Here is a 26329-nt window from a genome sequence, read left to right on the forward strand (position 1 = left end):
GTCAAGAGTATATTTCATGGTAAAATTGAGATTATTTAAGGTAAAAGCTTTGAAAATGTCAATGTAGTATGTAAATGTGCCACAGTATTAGGATAGTGTTAGTGTTTAAAAATACAGTGATAACGTCAAGGGAAGACATGTATGATAGAATTAGAGGAGAAGGGAGATCTGTGAATTTAGAGTAGGTTTGGTTTCCTTAGGGTTGTACAATATTAGAATTGTGGTTTTATGGTGAATCAAACTTTTAAACACTCAGATTACTTGTAACATTATAAAGTCAAATTTTATAACTCACCCTCAAAGAGTGGAAAAAAATTGTTTCACTAAAATTGGTTTGATTATAATGGAAAACAGTTTTGTTTTTTAAAAAGGGTTCTGTTCTGGATTTACCTTTACTAGCTGAATGATTTTAGGCAAATCATGTAACTACCTATGTGATCTTTATTGTTCCTGCCAACCATGTTCTTTGAGTCTGATGTGGAATATGAAAAATTGGTACAAATGAAAGTGCAAACCTGGTTAAGTGTACCGAAAGCTTTCACGGCAGTATCTCAGTTTACCTGTTCTTCTGTTATGTCTTTTATGAATCACATGGGACCAGAAATGTTTTCCCCAGTGTTTGTTCACACATGTGTTAAAATGTTTACTAAATGTTTGATCTAGCATTGTTTTAGGTCGGGGATTTGCAAACCTTTTCTGTAAATAGCAATAGTAAATATTTTTGACCATAAGATCTCTCGCAGCTACTCGGTTCTTCATCAAAAGCATGAAAGCAGCTGCTCACGATGTAAACCCAGCTGCCCTGGGTTTAGCTGTGGTGGACAGTATCTGAGCTGTAGTCCATACTTTGCCCACCTCAGTTTTAGATAAGAGCTGCATATAAATTATGTTACAGCCTTATTCTCAAAGACCTTACAGTCTTGTCAGGGTGGCAGGATTTACCTAAGTGGCAATTAAAGAAGCAGTGTGGTATAATGAAGCCCAGAATCCAGAAGCCTGCAGTTTTAGATTCTAAGAATGTCTTATATCTGTTATTAAATATCAGGGTGACCTTAAACAAATTAAATTCTTTAGATTTCATTTCCTTCAAGATGAGGTCATTGTACTAAATAGTATTTAATGTTACTTCTAATTTGAAAATTCCACAAATTAAACTTGCTGTACTTCCCAGTCTTTTTCATGACACACATAGAAAATTAAAATATCTGTACAGCATAGCAGGGTAAAGTGATGATTATGTTCACAATCAGGTAAGTCGTTCCCGTCACCCCAGGCTCTGCTCAGCTACCTGGAGGGCTGAGATGATCGATGTCTATAGCACACTTATAATCCATTCGTAGCAGTTAAAAGCTTTGCTAGAGAACAAAATGTAATCAGATGTTAGTGAAATGAAGGGCAGAAGCAGTTCAGGAAAGGGAGAGCCAAGTAGGTCAAGTTATTAGCAGGGGCTTTGTAGAGAATATGCTCCTTGGAAGGACGATGAGGCACAGGCAGTGCAGATCTTCATCATCATAAGACAGTACAATACATGCAAATGTCAAGTTTAAAAATAGCTGATATTTGCATTAAAAACAAACAAAAACAAAAGAAAACCCCAGTTGTGAGCCCCCGGAGAGCTAGGACCTTGTGCTAGTTACCTTTATTCATATCTCACATAGAACCATCGAGCCTAACCAGTATGAGGACTAGTAAGAAATTAGAGGAAGTAATGAAAAATGAAATTGGAATAGTATATGATTATATATAGCTGTTTATTAAAATTTCAGTTAGTTTGCAGTGTCTTTGATTTAGCATTTGGAATGTGAAATTAATTTGTATGATGTGATCGGATGTAGGGAGCCCTCATTACAGATGTTTAAAAGGGGTTTATATATTGAAAATACATTTGATTTTTTTTAAGAGTTATGTTCAAAATGGAATAAAATAGGAAAAAACAGTTAAGGTACTAGAGAGCTGAGCTAAGTTACTGTCATGTAGTAGAATCATCCACCAACGTATAAAAGAACATTCAATTGTTTATTTCTATGGGAAAAGACGTTTTGAATTTCACTGTTAGAAATGGTTTATAGGTTCCCAGGCTAGGCCCAAAATTCCATTCCTCCAAAATACTATACATTATTTCACAATTACAGTGCTAACTATACAGTAATATAATACCAATCAATGCTGTTTAGTAGTCTTATTTTATAAAATAGTAACAATGAATGAATTTTTTTGCTATGAATTCTAAAGGAAAGAAATAAGTGTAATTAGAGGGAAATGAGAAGATATATGCAAACTTTGGAAGCTTAAAGGAAAGGTTGACATTAGTGATCCTGGTACCCTGTTAAGGCTACTATCACCTCAGAGCCCACCACGTCCTTTTTTGTTTGTTTATAAATTTAGAAAAAGGAGAATACCTTTATTAGGCTGCATTTAGGGAAGTTTTGTGGGTTATTTGCAGTTTGGACCGAGGGAATTTTTTTTTTGTAATGTTTGGCTGAATCTGGAAATTAAGAGAAAAGAAGAAAGGGTTGGAAGTTAGAGAAAAAAGGCAGGTAGGGTAGAAAGGAAGTAGGATTATTCTTCACCAAAATTCTCACTTTTGGTGGCTAAGAGCCCAAATGTTAGGATGATTTTACACCGAATAGGCTGAATCACACTTGATAGAATCATGGTTTCCAGGTCTGCACGTGAATTTTCCACACAGCCGAATTGGATTAGCTGTGGGCAGGAGATGGGAAAGGCACAACCTGTCAACTTTCTCGTGCACTGGAGGTCCTGTGCAACACGGCATCGGCTGCTTGCTTTATCTCCAGGCTGGCGCTCCAGAAGCAGGTGTGGGAGGAACTTCGGACTACTGTTTCCACTGGCCTGTAATCTTCACAAAGTGGAATTGAGCCAGGCCTGCTTGGAAGGACTTCCCACGTAAAGCCAGCACTGGAAAAGGCACACAGAGCTTTGTGCCTGCTGCTGTCTGGAGTTCATCTTTGAAGTATCTCTCAAAAACCCACTCTTTCTTCTTCTTCCCCTGCTCCTTCTTGTAAGATTTTATTTATTTATTTTTAAAGAGAGGGAGAGAAACATTAATACGAGAGGGAAACATCAATCGATTGCCTCTGGCATGCACCCTGACCAGGAACCTAATTCACAGCCCAGGCATGCACCCTGACTGGGATTTGAACCAATGACCTTTCACTTTGTGGGATGGTGCCCAGCCATCTGAACCACACCGGCCATTCTTTCTATTCTTACTCAGTAACAAATAATTTGTAGTCTTAGAGTTTGTGGATTACCTAGAGTTTATAAATGAGGGACTCTGCCCTCCATGGTAAATCACAGCAAGATGGTATCCTGCTTTGTTCAAATGAAAGAGAAAGTTCTAAGATTGAATTAGTTGATCTGTGAACAAAACCAGAAAGCTCATGAGTACTGTTCTCCCAAGAGGGAAGAAATAAAGTGGTAGGAAGGATAGTTCCTGTCTCTGACCACCAGGTGGTGCCATAGGCCAGAATCAGTAGGCAGAAGGGAGGCTATGACAGCCCTACTAACAGAACGTTGATAAATAGGGGATTATAATTTGAGAAGTAACTAGTACAGGAGAATATGGACTGGATTGAGTACAGTGACTGTGGTATAGTAGTACCAGATTTTCAGCCTTTTTCATTTTATGGCCCACATAAACAAATTACTAAAATTCTGCAGCACACCAAAAAATTACCTTTTTTTTTTTGGACAATCTGACCAAAAAAAAGGTATAGTTTTGATTCATTCACAGTGGATAGCTATTGTGGTGTTCCTTGTTGTCTTTTAATTATTTATTTATTTTTGACAGCCTGAGGAAAAAGAAGTTGGTGTTGCATATTTTAAAAATTCTTGTGGCACAACATGTGAAGATTGCTGTAGTAGTAGATGCTCTTTGTAAATATTGAACTGAATTGGTAAACTGTGCATGTGGAATAAACAACAGAAGCATCGGTAGGATTTAACTGCACTGTTAGAATAAAAAAATAAAGGTAAACAAAAGTTAAAATCCAAAGATTTCCTTGGGAGAGTTAGTAAGAAAACGTTCATTGTTCCACAGAACAGGTGAAAAGTTGTAATTTTTTAAATGAAAACCAGAAGATATCTTTATTTTCTGTATATTTAGAATAAGTTAGATAGGTGATAACATCAAGGGAATATTTTATATCCTGTCAAGGGAATAATATAAGACTAGGAAATGGGACTAAGTAGAGATGAAGGTATATTTTGGCTTTGTAGTTTTCTCTATTAAAAGTACTTTATAGAGCAAAACTTGGTTACCAAAGCATGTAACTTTTAGGTTTTTATTGGCCCCAGCTCAGAGGTCCAGAATGTATGTTTACTTTAATATACAGGGTGGGGCAAAAGTATGTTTACAGTTCTGAGTATGCGGAACACAGTTTATTCTTGTATTATTATTTATTAATTTTGTATGATTTTTCCATACAAACAACTGTACCTACATTTGCCTTGCCCTATAAGTATATGTTATGGCCCAAAAGATATTATGATTATCCTTGTTTTAGGAGTAAAATGGAAAGTACAAGTAGGGTGATCTTGACATTGTTAAATCTGTCATGTGAAGTTGATAATCATAGGGATGCTTCTTAAAGTTTTTGGTTGTTTTGTTTTGTTGTTGTTTTTTAAACATCTGAGTTACACATTCTTTCTGTTCCAGGCAGTGGTTTTTATGATGAAAGCTGAATATAATACAAAGTCAAGTTCACTTTTTAAATTTAACTTCCTTTTCCTTTATATTTTAAAATAGATACAGACCATAGAATAATTAGACCTCTAAAGGAATGTAGTATGTGACCTAAATTCCCCTTTCCCCTTTGTATACTTTTGTTCTGTGTACTTTATCAGTAGCCTTGACCCTTAGGAGTAAGGGGAGAGAATTTGGCATCCAAAGTCTACTCTTTTGTTTAACCAGGACAGTGTTACAGGGTCTTCTTGTTTTGTGACTGTTAGCTTCCAGAGACTCATAGGTAGATAGAAAGATAGACAGACAGGAGGACATACCAGGGTTACGTATTATACAAGGTAATCATTAGAACAGATTCATTTTTTCTTTCAGAGATCATAGTACATCATTTTATCTCAAGAAAGATGACTTTGGCAAGTTAGCACAATTTGGATTTAGTAAGTATCTATTAAAAATTGACTTATTTTGATGTTATATCATCATGACCTATGATCTTATCTGTCAGTGGAAGCAGACTAAATTTCACTTTCAAACTTTTATACTTCAGAATCTGTATATGTGCATTAATTTATTTTTCATTTTATATATAGGTTGGTTTTTGGAAATATCTTTTTCTTTAATAGAATCCTTTTACATATAAAATGATGCTAGATGTTTAAAATCAATCTAATGACAAATCTCTTTGCAGAAAGAATTAACAAGGACTTGTTGGTTTATAGATTGTAAAAATATTCATATTTCCACCCAAAGATTAAGTCTAATATTATTAAGAACCGACAAATACATTTTGTTTATTGTAGTAGCATCTTGCTGGGATAAGGAACCCTGACACATTGCAAAATTGCAATAATGAGGAAGCTAAGAATTAGGAAACCTTGGGTTACAAAATGAGTCCCTTGCAACACAAATGATTTTCAGCCAGTAGAACACTGGCTGTTGCCAAATGATTAGCAAAAACTCAGAGAGATAATTCTGATCAAACTCCTCATTTTACAGGTTCAAAGATGTTAAAACCTGCCTGGGGTTATATAGCTGATTTTGAGTGATACCACGGATCCCTGGGTTACCTCTGACATGTTCAGCATTCTTGCCTCTTTACCCTGTTGACCACTTCAAAGGATTGAAGAACACCGTTTTTGTCAGGGGACAAGAAAAGGGGAAAAGAAAGTTTTTCCCTTTTGCAAATATTGGTAACTAGATCAGCTTGTTCGAATGAGAGCAGTGACAAAGGCTGATTTTATCACTACTTCTGGTTTATTTTCTCTTTTGGGGGGGTGGTTCTTATGTTATTTTTTTAAGTATCTTGGCCTCTTTTTCCAAGGAGTAGCAGTGGAAATAAAATACTGTAATGATTCCCTAGTGTTATTTTAATACTGTTCATCATTAAAATATAAGCAGTGACATTCTGGATTCTTGATATCTAAACAAAATAGTAAGAAAAAGGAATAATTATTTACAGTATCTAAGACAAGGCCTCTTCTGTTTAATGAGGTAGCCAGTTAAATAAACAACCTCCATGGAGTTATATCTGCATCAGGAGGTTGAGGGTGGGTGGAAAAGAGAGCTCAGATTAAAGTCTCACACTGACCACAACATAATGTTGCATAATTATAGTTAAGAAAGGGGAATAAAGGTGAGAACCATCCCTGTATCATTTTTCTTATTGCCATAAAATACCAAGATGCCTTTAGAATATTGAATTTTACTGACTAATTTGATAACAGAGAATCTTTTCCACGTGGTTGGTAGTAATCTTGCAAGAATGTTTTGTGGAAGTGAATTTGTTACAATATCATTATATGATACTGAATATGTAGTATATGCAAGACATGCATGCATGTGTGCACATACACACACATGCATATATGTCTTGCATACATTATATATTCAGTACCGTAGAATGATATTATGGTATTACATGCATGTATATGTAATGTAATTTAAGTTTCATGTCAGCTTTTTGAGGTAGGTCTAATCTCCATTTTTACAAATTAGATAATTAGGGCTTAAGGAAAATTTTAAATTTACCTAGAACCAGAGAGCTAGTATGTGGCTGAGTCTAAATTCTTTACTCATTCTACTACAGCACAGACGAGATGCCTCAATATTGTAAGTTTTATCATGTATTTAGTGGGAAAAGTGTAATATAGGCAGAGAGTGTAGAAGATCTTAGAAGGACCTAGGCGGCCAAAAAGTTGGTAACCTGTCAACTGGTTGGAAGATACATCTAATAGACTAATTTTCCTAAAACACCTAAGAAAAAAATTAAATACTTTGCCTTAACAATTAAAGCAAGATTGAAACCCTAAAACTCATTCTTGTAGTAGAAATTAATGAAGTAGAAGTTTAGATAGAAGAAAATAAAAGTTTCCCTTTGCTTTCCATATCTGTTTTCAAAAGGCTGCAATGAAATTGCTAGGAGTCCAGAAGTCACCACAGTCTTCCTACCCTCCAACTCCAAATAGTGCTATAAAGTAGGAAAAGAGAGGTGAACGGCTGATTTATCCTTGTTTTTAGGTAATTTGACTGGCAGATCATCTGGCAGTTAGTAGCAATTATTATTCTGTGTTTTTGGTTATTTTTTCCCTGCTGGAACATTGTCCTGAGAAAGTTACACTTTTTTCTGAGCCTTTTATTAACACATTTTTGGTTGGGAGGGACTTCTATAATCATTTTATTCAGCTGTGTAACCCCAAGTGGTTATCTGGCCTTTCAAAGTCTTTCAAAGAAGGCCATTCTACTTGTGGTTGCCTCTGTTAGACAAATCGAACATGTAAGTGGGACCCCCCCAAAAAAAGAAAACCGGAATTATCTTCTGGAGGGCAAGCCCCTTGTAGTACAGGCTTCCCATGTCAGGTGAGTGTTCTAGGAACCCATCTGTATCAGTGTACCAGCTGTCATTGTATTGCAAAAGACTGCATTTGGCTTCAGTGAAATTTTTTTTTTTTTTGAAGACTTTCAGCACATTTGCCCATTACATGATGGAAAAGCTACTGGGAAGCCACTTGGGTGGGCCCGCTGGTTGGACGGGGCAAGGTCTCAGGGAATCACCCAGGTGGGGTGAACAGTGTTAGCCAGGTTAATGGAGACTCAGGTATGGCACCCGCCTGCGCCTACACCTGTGAAGGGATGACTCAGCAAAGGAATAATGAATGGCTCCTTCCAGCACATCTGTCTGGGAGAAAGCTGCCCCTTCAGCCCTTGCCCCAAAACCAGACAATTCAGTTACACCCCTTCCGTCCCTGGCAACCTTTGGAATTGCTGCCCCAACGCTGGAGCTCCGAGTAAGTACGTTCCTTAGCGAGTAAGTTCATGCGTAGTTCCCTTAGGAATGCCTGGGACTCTGGTAATAATCCTCTGTTTCACTCAGCCACAGTCTCCACTGGTTTTCACAGCCAAAAGTTATGGGGACTTTTCTTCTGGTACTGGAACCCTGGGCTGGGTGGGGGCCTGGTGTAGGGCTGGGACCCCTGGCTTCTCAGGGGGGACCTCTGCCGTCAAGATTATCCTTCCCAATTTTTAACCACCATACCGGGCTGTTTCAAATACCTGCCCCATCTACGAGTCTTGAGGGCACTACTTCTGTCCAAACGCACATTTAAATAATTACCTTATCATAGTGTGAGAGTGAAATATCTTAAATACAGTTTTTTGGCTTAAAAAAACTCACCAGAGGCTTTCCAACATTAAATTTGTTTTTGGTGATTATAGATTGTTCAGGGCCCAACTGTACATTTCTTCTATGCAAAAGTATGACAGCGTCCAGATTTTCTACTCCTTGGAACTGCTGTTTGTTACAAGGATGCAAAACAAGTGAAGAAAACAGTTACCCAATTTCGTTATTTGTAAGTGTGATTATTTATGACTTGAAATATTTCTTTGTTAAGTTTCCTTCCATTTTCCACATTCCTTGGGTATCATACATTGGCCTTACATAATTTGTGATAAGTTATACCAAACACAGACTTAAGCAGTAAATACTTGTGAGATTAACATATCCTTCCTAGGCATGTTTGCCCAGAAGACTTTAGTGTATTAAGTGATCTTGCTTAAATTCCTCTGCATAACTATGTAATTCAGGCAGTTATCTATTGTCAGATGTTTAGTGTTGTGAGAATGGGAATAAAGGTTTTATGATTTCCGTTGTAGCTCAGAGGAATTTAGGCCACAGTGTAAATTACCTGCCTTAGGTCTGCATGCTAGTTTGTGGTATGTATCCCTTGTTTTTTGCTCATAGTTCTGTATCCTTATCCTTAGTGTATTGATACAATAATCAAGACTAGCTTGACTTTTACTTCTTGTTTTTATCATTGTGAGGGTATGTAGCTCTAGTGTTTTGCTATGTTTACTAATGAGTGATTGAATCATTGGCCTATGGTGATTTGAATGCAATCCCTAGTTCCTCTGTCCTTTCCCCAGGGGCAAGGTAGAAATGAAAGTTTCAATCCTCTAATCACCTGGTTGGTTCCCTTGGCAACCAGTCCCCATTCTTAGGTTACCTAGGGGCTCTCCAAAAGTTGCCTCATTATTGTAAATTCAGGTGTGGTTGAAAAGGCATTTGTTATGAATAAGGCAACGACCATGTCACCTTTATACTCTGAATATATTTCAAATATTATAACAAAATATGCCTCTATTGTTCTTACCCCTTAGGAAATTTCATGAGTCTTAGGAATCATTTTTTTAATATATTTTATTGATTATGCTATTACAGTTGTCCCATTTTCCCCCCTTCACACCCCTCCACCCTGTACACCCTCTCCCACCCATATCCTTCCCTTTAGTCATGTCCATGTGTCATACTTATAAGTTCTTTAGCTTCTACATTTCCCATACTATTCTTATTCTCCCCCTATCTATTTTCAACCTACATTCTATGCTACTTATTCTTTGTACCTTTTCCCCCTCCCTCCTACTCCCACTCCCCTGTTGCTAACCCTCCATGTGATCTCTGTTTCTGTGGTTCTGTTCCCGTTCAAGTTGTTTGCTTAGTTTCTTTTGGTTTTGCTTTAGGTGTGGTTGTTAATCATTGTGAGTTTGCTGTCCTTTTACTATACATGTTTTTCCTTTATCTTCTTTTTCTTAGATAAGTCCCTTTAACATTTCATAAAATAAGGGCTTGGCGATGATCAACTACTTTAACTTGACCTTATCTGAAAAGCACTTTATCTGCCCTTCTATTCTAGATGAAAGCTTTGCTGGATAGAGTAGTCTGGGATATAGGTCCTTGTCTTTCATGACTTGGAATACTTCTTCCCAGCCCCTTCTTGCCTGTAAGGTCTCTTTTGAGAAATCAGCTGACAGTCTGATGGGAACTCTTTTGTAGGTTACTGTTTCCTTATCTCTTGCTGCTTCTAGGATTCTCTCCTTCATTTTTATTTTGGCTAATGTAATTCTGATGTGCCTTGGTGTGTTTCTTCTTGGGTCCAACTTCTTTGGGGCTCTCTGAGCTTCCTGGATTTCTTGGAAGTCTATTTCCTTTGCCAGATTGGGGAAGTTCTCCTTTATTATTTGTTCAAATACGTGCTCAATCTGTTGCTTTTCCTCTTCCCCTTCTGGTACCCCTATAATTCGGATGTTGGAACGTTTAAAGATGTCCTGGAGGTTCCTAAGCTTTTCCTCGTTTTTTTTTTTTTTTGAATTATTATTTCTTCATTCTTTCCTGCTTGGTTGTTTTTTTCTTCCTTGTGGTCCACTCTATTGTTTTGAGTCCCAGTTTCCTTCCCTTCACTCTTGGTTCTCTGTGCATCTTCCTTCATCTCTTTTATGGTAACCTGCATCTTTTCATGTAATTTGCGCCCAAAATCAACCAATTTCGTGAGCTTCCCGATCACCAGTGTTTTGAACTGTGCATCTGATAGATTGGCTATTTCTTGGTCGCTCAAAAGGATGAGTCCTGGGAGACTGATCTGTTGGAGACATCTCTCTCTCTCTCTCTCCCCGCTTTTTTTTTTTTTTTTTGGTCTGGTCGCTCTTGTTACGGTGAGGGGCGGAGCCTTAGGTTGTGCTCTGGGCTGGGCCCCCCAGTTGCTAGATTGTGACGTTGTATGTGGGGTTGGGGGCGAGTGCAGGGGCAGGAGGGAACAATGGCGGTAGCTCCGTTCTCCTGGGATCTCAGTCCTTTCTATGGGATCCTGGGTTGCGCGCTCTGCCCTGGTCCACAATGCCGCCTCACTGGGTCTGCCAGCCGCTGCTTGCGTACTCAGGGTCCACCGCTGCATCCCAGAAGGCTTACATGCTCCTGGTTGCCTTATGTGCCCAGTTCTCCCCGATCCGTGTGCCGCAACCCGCGCGCCACGACCCACACCCGTTCCTCCTCTCAGCCCCTCCTACCTGTCTGGATGAAAGGGTCTACTTCAACTTCTTGGCTGTCCGACTTCCATTCAGATAAATTCTCTGTCATTTCTGGGTGTTATTCTGGCTCTAAATTGTTGTTCTAATCTTGGTTGTGCGTGGAGGTACGGTGCGTCCACCTATGCCTCCATCTTGTCGGAAGTCCCCCGAGTCTTAGGAATCTTAGGAACTATGACAAAGGAGCTAGGACAGAAGACCAAAATACACACATATTATAAATCTCAGTATTACATGGTCAGTATGAAAAATATCAAAAGACGTTCTTTTAGTGTAATTTGAATATTTTAAATATATATTTTCCACATATACTGTATTGTTCTTGTTAAAGATTTTTACCCTTATGATTTTTTCTTCCTGTTTGTATCTTACCATTCACTGTCTGTGGCTTCACAATTCTGTATTGTCCTAGTACCATTTTTGAAATCACAGCTGGAAACTCTGAAAAGCATTCCGACAAAGGAAGACTGAATTGTGACATTAGGCCAACAGTAAGCTACAAGAACAAAGAAGTTAAGGAATTAGTATTATTTCAGATATGTGTCTGTTTGCTTAGTTCCTTAGAGAATTATTGAAACTAAGAATTCAGAAGTCATCTCTTTCTTTTCAACACAATTAGAAGTGTAAAACATTCCACTTGCTTGTGAATATTCTATTTTTAAGTTTTTGTGAAGTTTTCATAAACTCATGCTATTTACCATCTTCTTGGGTTCTCAGAGCTCTGACAAACAAGTATTTTCTTCATATCTAACCCAAGGAAAATTTATTTTAATTTTTATGTTTGTCACATATTATAAAACATTTTTAAAAGCTACTATAAGGTTCTAATAACCTGAAGTCTTTATCCTACTTCCCCCTTCCCTCAAGCAAGCCATATTTAAACTTTTAACTTTTTATTCTGGAATCTATCTAAGTATTTTCTAAATATTGTGTGTATGCTATATTTTTCTGTTTTAGATATCTGTTGGTTTCTTACAATGAAGGTAATTATTTTAAAAAAGATTTTACTTATTTTTAGAGAGAGGGGAAGGGAGGGAGAAAGTGAGGGAGAGAAACATCAATGTGTGGCTGCCTCTCATGTACCCCCTATTGGGGACCTGGCCCACAACTCAGGCATGTACCCTGGCTGAGAATCAACAGGCAACCCTTTGTTTCACAGGCCAGCACTCAATCCACTGACACACCAGCTGGGGCTGGAGGTGATTATTTAGATCTCTTATTATCTCTACTGCCCACATCTCACTAATTTTAGTTAACCTTCAATATACTGTTTATGTTATGCCAATGCAAAATCTTTACAACTTGCACCATATAGTATATCGTGATAACATTTTCCATTTTATTCATTTCTGTTGTCTCTGGAGTTAATTGCTCAATTTTTATTGTTCTATATAGCTATAATTGGGTCATCTTCAAATTCTGAAAGAACTACAAATCTTTTTCAGAAGATTATATAAAGACTTTCAGAAACATCATGTGGTCTTATCAGTTTCATCTTTTTCTTAGTGATACATCTCATGGAGCCCTCACTTCTCCTTTGGCCTGAATTGATTGCTCCACGCGTCTGTTGCATACCACTTGTCCTGAGAGTCCTTCATCTGTTAATAAATACCAGGTCTCTGTTTCCTTGGTTTCATGTCATCTTCTCTATTGGTTCATTCCTTTCTTTTCATGAAGCACATTCTCCAGGAGCTTATGAAAAAGGATGCATGGGAGATAATGCCCATTTTAAAATATTTTTATTTTACTCTAATATTTCATTATTTTAATACTTCATTGACCAGGTGTGGAATTTTAGATTGGAAATGTCTTTCTGTAGAATTCTGTAAAGCATCATGTCTTTAATTTCTAGCTGCTAATATCGCTATTGAAAAATTTGGTGCCATACTGATTGCTTATCTTCTGGGTAGCACCTGTTTTCCTCTCTAGTATTTTAAAAAGTCTTCTCATTAGCTGTGTTGTCCTGAGGTTTTACAATTATGTGCCTTGGTATGAGTCTTGTTGGCACTTGTTGGGCTGAGTACTTGTGGGTCCTTTCAATCTGGAAAACTTGAAGACTGGATCTGGAAACATTAGTTTTAGAAAACTATTATATTAATTTTTATTCCATCAAAACCCCAAAATTTATTTTCTCTCCACCTCCCACTAGCCTGTCAAGTGCTTATCTGACTGGAAGAAGGCTGGTTTTGTATCAAATTTTTTATTATATAATATTTATATAAAAATAAATTTTATTTATGTATGCTATGGCACTACAATAAACAAGAATGGGAACATTATTATATCCAGAGGTGGGGAAAAGTAGGCTTACAGTTGTGAGTACATGAAACATAGTTTATTTTTGTATTATTTATTAATCATATTTTCCATATGAACAACTGTAAACCTATTTTTGCCCACCCCTGTATGTGATTCTTCCAGTGTACAGAATTTTGCATTTCATTCACTTTTTTTTTTTAAGATTTTACTTATTTTATTTTTAGAGAGAGGGAAGGGAGGGAAATAGAGAGCGAGAGAAACATCACTGTGTGGTTGCCTCTTGCGCACCCCCTGCTGGAGATCTTGCTGCAACCTAGGCATATGCCCTGGCTGGGAATTGAACCAGCGACCCTTTGGTCACGCTCAGTCCACTGAGCTACACCAGTCAGGGCTTGTGCACTTTAAAAACAGTTGGTTTTACTTCTTCAGGAGCTTTAGAAAATGGTTTTATCTATAGATTATGTAGTCTTCTGTGACTTTATTTTTATGCAAAAATGTTTCTAAGATTAATCCATTTTATTCTGTGTAATTGTAATTCATTTATATTTATTTAATTTACTCCCCCACTTATATTTCTTTTTTTTTTTTAATTACAGTTAGCACACAGTTCCCCCTCCCCCCCCCCCCCCCCCCCCCCCCCAAATTTCTGTTCTCTTGTTGTTAGTCAGAGATTGGATCTCCTAACATGACCTTTAGTTTAATTTTCTTTTTTTTTTCCCTTCCCTGTCTCTGTCTTTTATTCTCATTTCTGGGAACTTTTCTTAAAACTTATTTTTATCATTCTAGTAAATATTTCCATTATATTTTTCATTTCTAAGTGTTTTTTCCTCTTCTGTGAATTTTCTTACATCCTTTTCTTATTTAATGCATTTTGTTTTCTTTTGTTTCTGAGGATATATGTATTTTTTTGTTTTCGATATTGTCTCTGTCTCTTCGGAGTTTCTTTTTTCCTGGCTGTTTGTTTTAGTCTCTCTCTTTTGTTATAGAGGCTTTTCTCAAGTGTCTGTTTATCTATCCATGGCTTTCTTTTCACATTTGAGGGAAGCTTTAAAATGCTGCAGGAAGCTGTCCTTGGTGTGGGGGGTTGTAGCTTGATGGTTTTTACTGTAGAGTAGTTGGGCAGAGACCCTCTAGACTGTAGGCCCCTTCCAGTTGTCAGTATCTGTAGGTCTTTTCTTCTGTCAATTTTTCCAGAGGAGTTATTCAAGCTCTTGGCCTTGGGGGTTGGTGAATGATGTTGGTGGTAATAAAGCTGGTTGTCTGTGTTCTAGAAGACTAAGAGGAAGAGGACAAATTCTCATTTATTAGTTTAATTCTCTGTCCTCAGGATGTGACTTTACCCTACCCCTTAATTATGTCTGGAATCTCTCAGTCTAGAATCCTTCTGGTCCCTGGTTTCAGTCTCACAGAAAGTCAACTTCTGGACTGATCTCCTTGCTGTGTGTTAGAAGAATGACGCTGATCTAACTACTCATTAAGAACTTGAGCCATTCCTTCTGTTTTCAGGCTTTATGTCTCTTTTTTTAGAGTAGCCCCTGATACTTCCAAGTCCTGACCTTTGTATAGTTTTGGCATAAATTGGCTGGCTTCTTATCAATTTCCCCACACCATTGCTACCCTGCCAAGCACTTATCTGACTGGAAAAAAACTGAAAGCTTAAGTCATTTATTACTGGACCATTTATTTTTCACTTTCCAAAGTTCTCTATGCCTTTGTGGATATATACCTTTCATTATACAGTTTTAGTAGAGAGCCAAGATAATAAGTTCAGTCCTTCATGTTTAATCCATTAATTCTCCTCGAAGGAAGCTTTTATTAGAATAGAAAATTCGTGGACTTTTGATATAGACTTTTTTGTCCCTAAAGTCTTTTTTGTCCCTGAAGTAGGAATAACAGAAAATTTTATTTGTATTCCTCTTTTCCCCTCAGCACATACAGAGCCTATTGAAATAAAGCGAGCCACTGTTGTGAAAGAAAAAAGACAAAGGACTAGAATCCATTTGTTTCTTCTTATAGCCACTGAAAGAATAGCATTTCTATAGCAAAATTACTTTTGAGTTATCTTCTGTCTCAAATTCTCTTTGCTGAATAGCTAAACATGGACTTCATTCTTTTTTTATTGGCCTAGATTGTCATGGACAGAATAATCTTTTTAAAATTTGATTTTAGATATTAAAGCTTAGTCTTCCAATTTTTGATTTGGATAAAGGGAGCCTGGATTAAGTTTGACTAAACACTGATTTTTTATTAGTCTTACACTTAAATATAACATCGAACCATATGAAATTGCCAATATTTGAACAGTTTTTTGACTACAAAAATGGTAATTTTATATGATTTAACATGATTTAAAAGACATCAACAATATAGTTAATAGACCCTTCTGTCCAATGAAAGAGTCCATTCTACAGTATTCTTGGAAATATTGGGGGTTTGATTCTTCGTCAGGGAACATACATACGTAGGTTGCCAGCTTGATCCCCAGTCGGGGTGTGCACAGGAGGCAACCAATAGATGTTTCTTTCTCATATCAGTGTTTCTCTCTCTCTCTCAGCATTACAAAACATATCCTTGGATGAGATTTTTTTTTTTTTAAGATTTTGTTTATTTTCAGAGAGAGAGGAAGGGAGGGAAAAAGAGAGAGATACATTAATATGTGCTTGCCTCTTGCACACCCCCTACCAGGTGTGAGGGAACCTGGCCTGCAACCCAGGCATGTGCCCTGACTGGGAATCAAACAGCAACCCTTTGGTTCACAGGCCCATGCTCAATCCACTGAACTACACCAGCCAGGAATAGATGAGAATTTTTTAAAAAAGAGCGTGAGGGGAGAGTTGAAGTTCCTGTTCAGTATAACCACTAGAGCTACATCAGGGTTCCTGTGATATCCTAGAAGCTACATACTGTTAAGCTGGAGGCTGTAAGTTCCATGGAGTGCCAATTAGATGCAGGATGCCTGTGAATTTGTACACTAATGCATACTCTGAGCACCTGTTTGGCTGCCAAGGTATATGTATCTGTGGGGGATTCAGAAAATATCAACTTAGTTGAAATAACATTACTTAACTTTATTTACTTTGTATACATTTTTCATATGTTTCCCTAGGTTAGTTAATAATTGAGCTTTAAAATTATAATATGGTTATCACTGAGGTTTAACACATTGTGGAAATAAAAGGTACAATAGCATAAAGGATGAAGGGAAAGTTAATAGAGTTAAATTGTTACTAAGGTCTTGGTTTGTTCGGAATGTCGTTAAAGTATACACTGGTAAGTTAACAGTGTATATTATAATTTGCACAGTAACCTAAGGAATAACAGAAAAATGTATAATAGACTAATATAAGAGATAAAATAGAATATTAAAAATGCTTGATTCATAGAAAAGAAAAAGAAAACATGGGACAAAAGAAACACATTTCCCAACATGCAAGATATTGTAGAAGTTAAAAAATAGGAAAAGATAAGACCATGGAACACTAAACCAAAGAAAGATGATAAAGCTATGTTAATATCATATTTGTTAGGTGTTGAGGCTAGATACTAAAGATAAAGAATGACATTTCATAATGCTAAAGTGGTTCTCTCAATAGGAAGACATGGCAGTCCTAAACAACCTTCTCTTGTTACTTGCTTTACTCACCATTCATATGTGTGGTCTTTGGGTCTTTTGTCCAGTGTTATCATTTGATGTCATTTTTCACTGCCTCTATAGAGAGGTTTTTGTAGTCTGTGAGGGCAGAGTTGTCCTTGTGCCTCTCTGGCTATGGTAATGCTCGTGTTCAACATACTCTGCGCATTGTAAACAATGGCATGGGATACTGCTTGAGAGAACAAAACTTGGACTTATAATTACTTCATTTAGTGTTATTTTTAATGTGATTATTGTTCTTTTATAAATGCCAGGTGTGAGAAATAAAATTTAGATGAGGGCAAAGAATTTGATTATATTTTAAAGGATTATTTCTTAATATTGTGTGCTAATGAGTAAGGTATTATAAAGCACAGATCAGAAAGGAGCAGCTCTTTGTTCATTTATAAGGATTCTTGGCAATAAGCCATTTTGGGGGGGTATTAGGTCTTTAAAGCTCTGCAGTGATGTGTCATTGTCAAAACTCTTCATTTCTATCTGGAGAGAATGCTCTATTATTTAGAGAATATTTCAGTTTTCTGGAAAAAGACAGCTGTTGGTGGATCTCCATGTGTAAACGCAAGAAAAGGAGTGGGTTAAGGAAACAGTGCTGAATCCAGGGGCATGCTTGGAAATAGAAATGTGATTAGTTTAACTTTTTGAAAAATCATAGTAAAATACACATAACATAAAATCCACCACTTAATTATATATTTAAGTGTACAAATTTATTAGAGTTAAGTGTATTCATAAGGTTGTGCAACACAGCTCTCCAGACTTTTCATCTTGCAAATCCGAAACTCTATAACCATTACAGATCTCTCCCTTTCTTCTTTTCCCCAGCCACTGGTAACCCACCATTCTACTTTTGTTTCTATGAATTTGACTACCTTACCTAGCTACCTCATATAAGTGGAATCATACAGTATTTGTCTTTTTATGACTGGCTTATTTCACTTAGCATAATGTCCTTAAGGTTTATCCATTTTGTAGCAGGGAACTCCTTCCTTTTTAAGACTAAACGATATTCCCTTGTATGTATATAACACATTTTGTTTATCCACTTATCTGTTGATGGGTACTTGGTTTGCTTCTGCCTCTTGGCTATTGTGGATAGTGCTGCTATGAACATGGGTGTGCAGACATCTCTTTGAGACCCTGCTTTTAATTCTTTTTGACCTATGCACAGAAGTGGGATTGCTGGATCATGTGGTACTTCTATGTTTAAGTTTTTGAAGAACTGCCATACTATTTTTCCACAGCAGTTGCATTGTTTACAATTCAATCAACAGTATGCAAGGGTTTTAATTTCCCTATATCCTTGCCAACACTTATTGTCTGTATTTTTTAAATAATAGCAATTCTAATGGGTTGAGGTGATATTTCATTTTTTTTACATGTTGACATCAGATTTTTAAAAATAATTTTTATTTTTTAAATTATAGTTGACATACAACCTTATATTAGTTTCAGGTGTACAACCCAGTGATTAGACTTTTATACAACTTACAAAGTGGTCACCCCAATAAATCTAGTACCCATCTATCTCACATCATACATACCTATTACAGTATTATTAACTGTGTTCCCTATGCTGTACTTTACATTCCCATGCCTGTTCTATAACTACCAATTTGTACTTCTTAATCTCTTCATCTTTTCCACTCATTCTCCCAATCCTCCTCCCCTCTAACAACTGTCAAAATGTACCCTGTATCTATGAGTCTGTTTCTGTTCTACTTGTTCATTTATTTTGTGTTTAAGATTCCACATATAAATGAAATAATATGACATTTGTCTTTCTCTGTTTGACTTAATTTCACCCAACACAGTATCCTCTGGGTCAATCCATTGTTGTTGCAGATTGCAAGATTTCATTCATTTTTTAAAAATGTGGAGTCATATTCCTTTGTATATATGTACCACTTCTTCTTTATCCGTCACCTGTTGACAGACACTTAAGTTGCTTCCATATCTTGGCTGTTGTAAATAATTCTGCAAAGAACACATGAATGCATATGTCTTCTAAATTTAGTGGGTTTTTAAAAATATTTTTTATAAATATTTCATTTATTTTTTAGAGAGGGGTAAGGAAGGGAGAAAGAGAGGGGAATATCAATATGTGGTTGCCGCTCATGTGCCTCCTACTGGGGAACTGGCCCACAACCCAGGTATGTACCCTGATTGGAAATTGAACCAGCGACCCTTTGCTTTGCAGGCCGGCACTCAATCCACTGAGCCACACCAGCCAGGACTACATTTAGTGTTTTGAGTTTCTTCAGGTAAATACCCAGAAGTAGAATTGCTGGGTCTTTTTTTTGTCTCTTGTTGTAGTGTTTGTTTTAAAGTCGATTTTGTTTGGTATAAGTATTGCTACCCCAGCTTTTTGTTGTTGTTGTTTCTATTTGCATGAAATATCTTTTCCCATCCCTTTATTTGCAGTCCCTGTGTGTGTGTTGGTCTGAAGCGAGTGTCTTATCCAATGAGCCACCCTATGTGTTTTGTATGAAGCATTTGATTGATAGGTATTTATTTATATCATTTTATTTATTCATATTTTTTATTTTATTTTTCTTCTTAAAGAAGCCCCATTAACATTTCTTTTAATACTAGTTGCTGGTGATGAACTCATTTAGCTTCTTCTTGTCTGGAAAGTTCTTTTTCGGTCTTTCAATTTTAAATGATAGCTTTACAGGGTAGAGCAATCTTGAATGTAGGTCCTTGGTTTTCATTACTTTGAATATATTGTGCTAGTCCCTTCTTGCCTGCAAAGTTTTTGTTGATAAGTCAGCTGACAGTCTTATGGGAGCTCCCTTGTAGGTAACTGTTTCTTCTTTTGCTTTTAAGATTGTCTCTTTGTCTTTAATCTTTTGCATTTTAACTATGATATATCTCGGTGTGGCCCTCTTTGGGTTCATCTTTTTGGGATTCTGCACTCCTAAACTTATATGTCTGTTTCCTTCACCAGATAATGGGTGTTTCCCATCATTATTTTTTCAAATAGGTTTTCAGTTCCTCACTTTCTTATCCTTTTGGTACCCCCATGATGTGGATGTTGGTGTGCTTGCAGTTGTCCCAGAGTCTACTTAAACTATCTACATTTTTTTGGATTCTTTTTTATTTTTGCTGTACTGATTTGGGTGTTTTCTGCTTCCTTATCTTCCAAATCTCTGATTTGATCCTCTGCTTTATCTACTCTCCTGTTATTCTCTGAGATATATTCTTCATTTTAGTTATTATATTCTTCATTACTGACTAGTAGTCTCTTCGATCTCTATTTTTTCCTCTCTCCATTTTTATGTTTCCTGTCTCTCTGTTGAAGTTCTTAACTAAGTTCATCTACTCTTCCCCTAAATTCAGTGAACATCCTTAGAACCAGTGTTTTGAACTCTGCATCTGGTAGCTGGTAGATTGCTCTTTGTTTAGTTCATATTCTGGAGTTTTGTTCTGTTCTTTTATTTGAGACATATTTCATTTTCTCTTCAGTTTGGCTTTCTACCTGTGTTGTTTTGTATGTATTAGGTAGAGCTGCTATGTCTCCTTGTCTTGGTAGAGTGGCCTAACATTACAAATTACATTACTTTTGTATGTATTAGGTAGAGCTGCTATGTCTCCCTGTCTTGGTAGAGTGGCCTAACATTACAAATTACATTACTTTTGTATGTATTAGGTAGAGCTGCTATGTCTCCTTGTCTTGGTAGAGTGGCCTAACATTACAAATTACATTACTTTTGTATGTATTAGGTAGAGCTGCTATGTCTCCTTGTCTTGGTAGAGTGGCCTAACATAGTAGGTGTCCTGTAGGGCCCAGTGGTCAGCTGAGCTGGGTGTGCTTCCCCCACTACAATGTTGGCTGGGTGCACTTTCCTGTTGTAGTTGAGTCTTGATTGCTGTTGGCAGGTCAGTTGAAGGGATTTAACCCCAGGCTGATTGATTGTGAGTTCTGGCCACAACCTTAGCAGAGGATCTGCTGTGCTGGGTCTGAGCCCACAGAGGGGGACTCAATTTAGTGGGGCTCTAGTGCCTAATTAGCTTACCCTTTAAGTGTGCTGCTTGTGGAGGTTGTTGGGTGGTGCTTTGGCATGGTGGAGCTGTCCATCAGGCACACTGGCTCTGGGGCCTCCCTGAAGGTATAGGTCAAGGTCAGCCACTGCCTGTGCCCTGCCCATAGCTACCCAGCATGAGCTGCAAAGTGATCTGTAGGTGGCTGTTAGTTGTGGTGGGCTTGAAGGTGCCCAGGAGAGGCCAAGCTGTGAACCAGGTTTGGCTGCCACTAGTGTGGGGCTTGGGGCTATTTAGCAAGATGTACCATGCAGAGGCCAGATGCTGCATGTTTGGGTATTGTGAACCTTTGAGAGATTTTAGGAAAGTCCATAGATAAGCCAAGATAGACTCTATGTAAAAGACACTGGAAGCAGCTTGGATGGGCCCCCAGGATAGGTTGGGCAGGATCTTAGGGAATCACCAGGGTGGGCTGAACAGTGTTAGCCAGGTTAATGGAGACTCAGATATGGTGTCCACCTGGTGGTTCTGTGGGGGAAGGGCTTAGCAAAAGAACAGTGGCTTCTGCCAGCACTTATGTGGGGGAGAAAGCTATTCTTCCAGCCCTAACTTGACAATTCACTTTCCCCCTTTATGTGCCTTTCAGTATGCTGCCCCAGAGCTGGAGCTCAGAGCAAGTGAGCCCAAGTAAATTTGTGCAGACCCTTTAAGAGAAACACCTGGGACTCTAGAAGCCATCTGTCTTACTCAGCTGCAATTTCCCGCTGGTTTTCACAGCCAGAAGTTGTGGGGACTTCTCTTCCTAGCACTGGAATCCTGGGGTGAAGGGCCTGGAGTGGGACTAGGACCCCTGGCTTCTCAGTGTAGACCTCCCATAGCTGAGATATCCCTCCCAATTTTTAACCACCATATGTGGGTTTGACCAGCCCCTTTTGAGTGTCTCCCCCTTTTACCAGTATCAATATTGCTTCTGTATATTCTTTGTTATAGGACTTCTGCTCAGCTGAATTTCAGGTGGTTCTGAATGATGGTTGTTCTGTAGTTGAGTTGTAATTTTGATGTGGTTGTGGGAGCATGCAAATACCAAATTTACCTACTCCACCATCTTGACCGATGTCATTTTGGTTTTTTATGCATTTATCTGATGTTTATTGATGGTGAGCGTCTTTTCATATGCTTGTTGGCCATTTGTATACCATCTTTGGAGGAATGTCTGTTTTAGTTTTTTGCCCATTTTTAAAATCAGGTTGGTTATTTTGTTATAAAATTATAGTTCTTCATATATATACTATTTTGGTCATTAACCATTTATCAGATACATAATTTGCAAATATTTTCTTTCATTCTGTAGGTTGCCTTTTTCCTCTGTTGATTGTGTGATTTACTACACTGTTTTGATTATTGTAGCTATGTGATATATTTTGAAATCAAGAATTGTTAATCCTCCAACTTTGCTCTTTTTCAAAATTGTTTTTGTTATTTGTAGTCCTTTGAGATTCCATATGAATTTTAGAGTGAATTTTTCATTAATGTAAAAAATGCTTTTGGGATGTTGATAGGGAGTTTGTTGACTCTGTAGATTGCTTTGAGTAGCATGAATATCTTAACGATATTAAGTCTTCTAATCCACAAACATGGGATATTTTTTGTTTTTTAAATTTTTTATTTATTGATTTTTAGAGAGAGAGAGAGGATAATAGAGAGAGGGACAGGGAGAGAATATTATCAATTTTGTTCCACTTATTTATTCATTTATTGGTTGCTTCTTAATATGTGCCCTGACCAGGGCACAGAATCAAACCCACAACCTTGGCATATCAGGATGACATTGTAATCCAGGTGTCCCCAACTCACAGTCCGAGGCCTGCTAGGAACCAGGCTGTACAGTAGGAGGTGAGCAGCGGGTGAGCAAGCCAAGCTTCGCTTGCATTACCACCTGAGCTCTGCCTCCTGTCTCCCCTCAACCCTGTACCCCGCCTGCCCCTGCCCATCCCTGGACTGTGGAAAATTGTCTCCATGAAACTGGTCCCTGGTGCCAAAACGTTTGGGGACCACTGCCAACTGAGCTACCCAGACAGGGCCAGGATATTTTTGCCTTTACTCATGTGTTCCTTAATTTCTTACAGCAGTGTTTATAGTTTTCGGTGTATGAGTATTTTTCTTGGCTAGGTTTATTCCTAAAGATTGTATTGTTTTTGATGCTATTTTAAATGGAATTGTTTTCTTAAGTTCATTTTTGGATTGCTTATTATTTTTACTCCATTGAAGTCATCTGGTTGAGGACTTAAATCCATTTAACTCTTATTTTTTTAATGTATTTTATTGATTATGCTAGTACAGTTGTCCCATTTCCCCCCCCTTCATTCCCCTCCACCCTGCACACCCTCTCCCACCCACATTCCCCCCCTTTTAGTTCATGTCCATGTGTCGTAAGTTCTTTGGTTTCTACATTTCCCATACTGTTCTTGCCCTCTCCCTGTCTATTTTCTATCTACCATCTATGCTACTTATTCTCTGTACCTTCCCCCCCCCCACTCCCCTGTTGCTAACCCTCCATATGATCTCCATTTCTGTGGTTATGTTCCTGTTCTAGTTGTTTGCTTAGTTTGTTTTTGTTTTTGTTTTTGTTTTAGGTATGGTTGTTAATCATTGGGAGTTTGTTGTCATTTTACTGTACCTGTTTTCTATCTTCTTTTTCTTAGATAAGTCCCTTTAACATTTCATAAAATAAGGACTTGGTGATGATGAACTCCTTTAACTTGACCTTATCTGAGAAGCACTCTATCTGCCCTTCCATTCTGAATGAAAGCTTTGCTGGATAGAGTAATCTGGGATATAGGTCCTTGTCTTTCATGACTTGGAATACTTCTTTCCAGCCCCTTCTTGCCTGTAAAGTCTCTTTTGAAAAATCAGCTGACATTCTTATGAGAACTCCTTTGTAGGTTACTGTTTCCTTATCTCTTGCTGCTTCTAGGATTCTCTCCTTCATTTTTATTTTGGCTAATGTAATTCTGATGTGCCTTGGTGTGTTCCTCCTTGGGTCCAACTTCTTTGGGACTCTCTGAGCTTCCTGGACTTCCTGGAAGTCTATTTCCTTTGCCAGATTGGGGAAGTTTAGTTCATCTTTATTATTTGTTCAAAAACTTTTCCACTTGTTGCTCTTCCTCTTCCCCTTCTGGTACCCCTATAATGCGGAACATTTAAAGATGTCCTGGAGGTTCCTAAGTCTCTCCTCATTTTTTTGAATTCTTGTTTATTCCTTCTTTCTGTTTGGTTGTTTCTTTGTTCCTTCTGGTCCACTCCATTGATTTGAGTCCCAGTTTCCTTCTCATCACTATTGGTTCCCTGTGCATTTTCCTTCATTTCACTTAGTTTAGCCCTCATTTTTCATCTAATTTGAGACCAAATTCAACCAATTCTGTGAGCGTCCTGATTACCAGTGCTGTGCATCTGATAGGCTAGCTATCTCTTGGCCGCTTATTTGTATTTGCTGTGGAGCTTTGATCCATTCTTCCATTTGGGTCTTTTGTTTTTTGTTTTTGTTTTTTTGTTTTATCGCTTCTGTTACTTTGAGGGGTGGAGCCTTAGGTGTTCACGAGGGCAGGTCAACCCAGTCACTGTTGTGACACTGTATGTGGGGGCAGGGGCCAAGAGGGAACAGTGGTGCCCACTCTGCTCTCTGTCAGATCCCAATCCCCTCCACCGCTTCCACCAAGCAAACTGGGCCCTTCTGGCACTGATTCCCATGTGGGTGGGCCTGTGTACGTTCCAGGTCCCTGTGGGTCTCCCCAGCGAACTCTCCCATGAGGCTGAGAGTCTCTTCCTGCACCTCAACCCCAACAGGTGTTTTCAATCGGTGTTTCAAGGCCTTAGTTCCCGGTGCTGGGACCCTGGGCTGCGCAGCCTGTCTGGCTCCCCAGTTTCGCCTGGTTTATCTGTGCTAGAATGTGGGACCACTTGGCTAGCCAGTTGCCTTGCATGCAGTGCCTCACTTCACAATCCCGCCTCGCTGGGTCTGCCCATTGCTACCCCCCCACCCGGGGTGTGCCAGCCGTGCTTTGGTGCCCAGGGTCCACCCAATGCGGTTTTGTGCGCCTGGGGTGCCTTGTGTGCCCGGTGCCACCACTTTTTGTGCTGCGACCCCTCTCCACTGGCTGTCCAACTCTGCCTTGCCTACCGGTCTGGATGAATGTGTCTATCTTAATTCCTTGGTTGTCGGACTTCCATACAGTTCAATTTTCTATCAGTTCTGGTAGTTATTTTGTTTCTAAATTGTCCTTATTTTGGCTGTGGGAAGAGGCATAGTGTGTCTACCTACACCTCCATCTTGGCCAAAAGTCTGACTCCTATTTTTTGAAATAGATTTCTTTCTTAGAGCAATTTCAGGTTTACAGCAAATATTGAGAGGAAGGTATAGACTTCCCATATACCACCTGCCCCAACATATGCATAGCCTCCCCCATTGTTACCATCCCCCCACGGGAGTTGTACATTTGTTACAACTGATAAATCTACATTGACACATCATAATCACCCAAAGCCCAGTTTTTACATTAGTATTGTACATTCTCTGTGTTTGGACAAATGTATAATGACACGTATCCATTATTAGAGTATCATTCAGAGTATTTTCTCTGCTCTAAAAATCCTTGGTGCTTTGTCTGTCCATCCTATCTCTAACCCCCAAACCCTGACAACCACTGATCTTTTTATTGTTTTTATAGTTTTGCCTTTTCCAGAATGACATAGTTGGAATTGTGCAGTATTCAGCCTTTTAGGATTGGATTCTTTTACTTAGTATCAATAATATGCATTTACGTTTCCTCCATGTGTCTTCATGGCTTGATAGCTCATTTCTTTTTAATGCTGAATAATATTTTATTGTTCGGATATACCACATTTTATTTATCCATTCACTTACCAAAGGATATTTTGGTTGCTTCCAAGTTTTTGGCAATATATATCTGGGCTCAAGTTTTTATACGGGTCCATTTTAATTATTTCTGAATATCTTGTAGCTTTTTTTCCCCTTTATACCCCTCCATCCAGCACCCTCATGCGCTCAGGCACTCCCCCCAACATTGTTCACATCCATGGGTCATGCATGTAAGTTTGTTGGCTCCTCCTACTCTGTGGCTATTCTGTAACTACTGTATTTTGCCATGTATAATGTACTGCTATGTATAATGTGCGCCCATGCTTTTGCCCCAAACTTTCAGGAAAAAATCTTTCATTTTAATTTTTTAATTCACTTATTTACCTATTTATATTTAGAAACAAAACCAGTTATCATATTCCAGGGTATTATATTGCATATGGATATAGTTATTGCTTTCTAGAGTTACACTTCAACACATAAGCATAAATAAAATAATTAA

The 26329-nt window shown here is 38.1% G+C and overlaps 1 protein-coding gene and 1 long non-coding RNA gene across 5 annotated transcripts in view; both read left to right on the forward strand.

Moving 5' to 3' along the window:
• TMCC1 (transmembrane and coiled-coil domain family 1) overlaps positions 1 to 26329 on the forward strand; it is a 194901-nt gene that overhangs the window by 51948 nt on the left and 116624 nt on the right. The window lies entirely within an intron of this gene.
• On the forward strand, positions 8113 to 11294 carry LOC118501624. Its single transcript, XR_004904260.1, has 2 exons — positions 8113 to 9373; positions 11214 to 11294. It is a non-coding gene; the product is annotated as an uncharacterized LOC118501624 (long non-coding RNA).

This window comes from Phyllostomus discolor, chromosome 7 (assembly GCF_004126475.2).
Source record: "Phyllostomus discolor isolate MPI-MPIP mPhyDis1 chromosome 7, mPhyDis1.pri.v3, whole genome shotgun sequence".
In the NCBI taxonomy this organism is placed as follows: domain Eukaryota; kingdom Metazoa; phylum Chordata; class Mammalia; order Chiroptera; family Phyllostomidae; genus Phyllostomus; species Phyllostomus discolor.